We start from the raw sequence: 3,911 nt of genomic DNA on the forward strand, positions 1-3,911 counted from the left end.
GAACATATTCCTGTTTGTGCTGCAAAACAGTCCTGTAATTTAGCATCTGCTTCATATGACCACTTTTTTCTAGACCGAGTCACTGGTGCTTCCTGCTTTCATTTTTGCTTGTAAGCAGGAATCAGGAGGGTGGAATTATGGTCAGATTTGCCAAATGGAGGGTGAGGGAGAGCTTTGTACATGTCTCTGTGTGGAGTAAAGGTGGTCTAGAGTTATTTTCCCTTCTGGTGGCACATTTAATATGCTGATAGAAATTTGGAGAGACGGATTTAAGTTTCCCTGCATTAAAGTCCCCGGCCACTAGGAGCAACGCCTCTGGATGAGCGTTTTCCTGTTTGCTTATAGTGGGAATAAAGGTCATTCAGTGCTGTCTTAGTGCCAGCCTCAGTCTGTGGTGGTATGTAGACAGCTACGACAAATACAGATGACAACTCTCTAGGTAGATACTGTGGTCTACAGCTTATCATGAGACACACTACCTCAGGTGAGCAAAACCTCAAGACTTCCTTAGATATCGTGCATAAGCTGTTATTTCCCAAATACATAGTCCTCCGCCCCTTGTCTAACCAGACGCCGCTGTTCTATCCTGCCAATACAGCGGATAACCAGCCAGCTGTGTTAGTATGTATGTTGATAATGTCTAGTATGTTGATAATGTCTAGTATGTTGATAATGTCTAGTATGTTGATAATGTCTAGTATGTTGATAATGTCTTCGTTCAGCCATGACTCCATGAAGCATAAGATATTACAGTTTTGAATGTCCCGTTGGTAGTTTAATCTTCCGCGTACGTCATCGATTTTATTTTCCAAAGATTTCACGTTTTCTTGCAGAATGAAAGGAAGTGGGGGTTTATTCGATCGCCTACGAATTCTCAGAAAGCAGCCCGCCCTCTGGCCCCTTTTTCTCCGCCTCCTCTTCACGTAAATCCCGGGGATCTGGGCCTGTTCCCGGGGTAGCAGTATATATCGTTCACGTCGGGCTCGTCAGACTCATTAAAGGGAAAAAAACGGATTCTGCCAGTTTGTGTTGAGTAACAGCAGTTCTGATGCCCAGAAGTTATTTTCAGTCATCAGAGACGGTAGCAGCAACATTATGTACAAAATAAATAAAATAAAAAATAAAGTAACAAAATAAATAAAGTAATAAGTAAGTTACAAACAAAGCAAAGAAACAAACAATTGGTTTGTTACGTAAAACGCCTTGTTCTCCGGCTCCGTCTTATAGCTTATATAGAATCCATATACCATCACAATATCCAATCAACACCTACAACTATAACTTATATAGAATCCATATACCATCACAATATCCAATCAACACCTACAACTATAACTTATATAGAATCCATATACCATCACAATATCCAATCAACACCTACAACTATAACTTATATAGATAGAATCCATATACCATCACAATATCCAATCAACACCTACAACTATAACTTATATAGAATCCATATACCATCACAATATCCAATCAACACCTACAACTATAACTTATATAGAATCCATATACCATCACAATATCCAATCAACACCTACAACTATAACTTATATAGATAGAATCCATATACCATCACAATATCCAATCAACACCTACAACTATAACTTATATAGAATCCATATACCATCACAATATCCAATCAACACCTACAACTATAACTTATATAGAATCCATATACCATCACAATATCCAATCAACACCTACAACTATAACTTATATAGAATCCATATACCATCACAATATCCAATCAACACCTACAACTATAACTTATATAGAATCCATATAACATGACCATATCCAATCACCAGCTACCACTATCGCTATAGCTATACCAGTACCATTCCTCCTCATCAAATGAATAATAAACATTGATCGATTCGCCCATTGATTTCAGTTTCCCACCCCATTCCTACAGGACCTGAGAAATATACCTTCCTGCTTTATAGAGGAGATCAATTCTACATTCTCATTGATCCAGTCATATATCGTATAGATCACTATCATGTTGCTGTCTCTCTCCCCCTCTCCCCCTGTCTCTCCCCCTCTCCATCTGTCTGTCTGTCTGTCTCTCCCCCTGTCTGTCTGTCTCTCCCCCTGTCTGTCTCTCCCCCGTCTGTCTGTCTGTCTGTCTCTCCCCCTGTCTGTCTGTCTCTTCCCCTGTCTGTCTCTTCCCCGTCTGTCTGTCTGTCTGTCTCTCCCCCGTCTGTCTGTCTGTCTCTCCCCCTGTCTGTCTGTCTCTCCCCCCCCGTCTGTCTGTCTCTCCCCCCGTCTGTCTGTCTCTCCCCCTGTCTGTCTGTCTCTCCCCCTGTCTGTCTGTCTCTCCCCCTGTCTGTCTGTCTCTCCCCCGTCTGTCTGTCTCTCCCCCGTCTGTCTGTCTGTCTGTCCGTCGGTCTCTCCCCCTGTCAGTCTGTCTCTCCCCCTGTCTGTCTGTCTGTCTCTCCCTTGTCTGTCTGTCTGTCTGTCTGTCTGTCTGTCTGTCTGTCTGTCTGTCTGTCTGTCTGTCTGTCTGTCTGTCTGTCTGTTCTGTCTGTCTGTCTGTCTGTCTGTCTGTCTGTCTGTCTGTCTGTCTCTCCCTTGTCTGTCTGTCTGTCTGTCTGTCTGTCTGTCTGTCTGTCTGTCTGTCTGTCTGTCTGTCTGTCTGTCTGTCTGTCTCTCCCCCTGTCTGTCTGTCTCTCCCCCGTCTGTCTGTCTCTCCCCCGTCTGTCTGTCTGTCTCTCCCCCTGTCTGTCTGTCTCTCCCCCTGTCTGTCTGTCTCTCCCCCTGTCTGTCTGTCTCTCCCCCGTCTGTCTGTCTCTCCCCCCGTCTGTCTGTCTGTCCCCCTGTCTGTCTGTCCCCCTGTCTGTCTGTCTCTCCCCCTGTCTGTCTGTCTCTCCCCTTGTCTGTCTGTCTGTCTGTCTGTCTGTCTGTCTGTCTGTCTGTCTGTCTGTCTGTCTGTCTGTTCTGTCTGTCTGTCTGTCTCTCCCCTTGTCTGTCTGTCTGTCTGTCTGTCTGTCTGTCTGTCTGTCTGTCTGTCTGTCTGTCTGTCTGTCTGTCTGTCTGTCTCTCCCCCTGTATTTTGTGTCTCTCCCCCTGTCTGTCTCTCCCCCTGTCTGTCTGTCTCTCCCCCTGTCTGTCTCTCCCCCTGTCTGTCTGTCTCTCCCCCTGTCTGGTCTGGTCTGGTCTTCTCTCTTTCTCTTTCTCTTTCTCTCTCTCTCTCTCTCTCTCTCTCTCTCTCTCTCTCTTTCTCTCTCTCTCTGTTGGACAGCTCTCTCTCTCTCTCTCTCTCTGTCTCTCTCTCTGTCTCTCTCTCTCTTCTCTCTCTCTCTCTCTCTGATTGACTACATTGTCGGGCAGCTTTGAGCCTCTGTCTCCATGCTAGATCAATACACATCAGAGTGGGTAGATATGTCTGCTCATCACCCCATTCTGCTAGTCTAACGAGTTGATTCTCCCTTAGGAACTATAGCCTTCCTTCAGACTCTGGTTAACAACTGTCTGGTTCTGGAATGACTGTTCTTCAGACTCTGGTTAACAACTGTCTGGTTCTGGAATGACTGTCCTTAAGACTCTGGTTAACAACTGTCTGGTTCTGGAATGACTGTCCTTCAGACTCTGGTTAACAACTGTCTGGTTCTGGAATGACTGTCCTTCAGACTCTGGTTAACAACTGTCTGGGGTATCAAGGGGACTGTTAGACCTGGTGGTGGGGTATCAAGGGGACTGGCAGGGCTGGTGGTGGGGTATCAAGGGGACTGGCAGGGCTGGTGGTGGGGTATCAAGGGGACTGGCAGGGCTGGTGGTGGGGTATCAAGGGGACTGGCAGGGCTGGTGGTGGGGTATCAATGGGACTGGCAGGGCTGGTGGTGGGGTATCAAGGGGACTGGCAGACCTGGTGGTGGGGTATCAAGGGGACTGGCAGACCT

General features: G+C 46.3%; 1 pseudogene; it reads right to left on the reverse strand.

Moving 5' to 3' along the window:
* LOC135565149 (tetraspanin-18B-like) overlaps positions 1–2,013 on the reverse strand; it is a 27,425-nt pseudogene extending 25,412 nt beyond the window's left edge.
* Between the last annotated feature and the right edge of the window lie 1,898 nt (positions 2,014–3,911).

This window comes from Oncorhynchus nerka, linkage group LG27, assembly GCF_034236695.1.
Source record: "Oncorhynchus nerka isolate Pitt River linkage group LG27, Oner_Uvic_2.0, whole genome shotgun sequence".
Lineage (NCBI taxonomy): Eukaryota > Metazoa > Chordata > Actinopteri > Salmoniformes > Salmonidae > Oncorhynchus > Oncorhynchus nerka.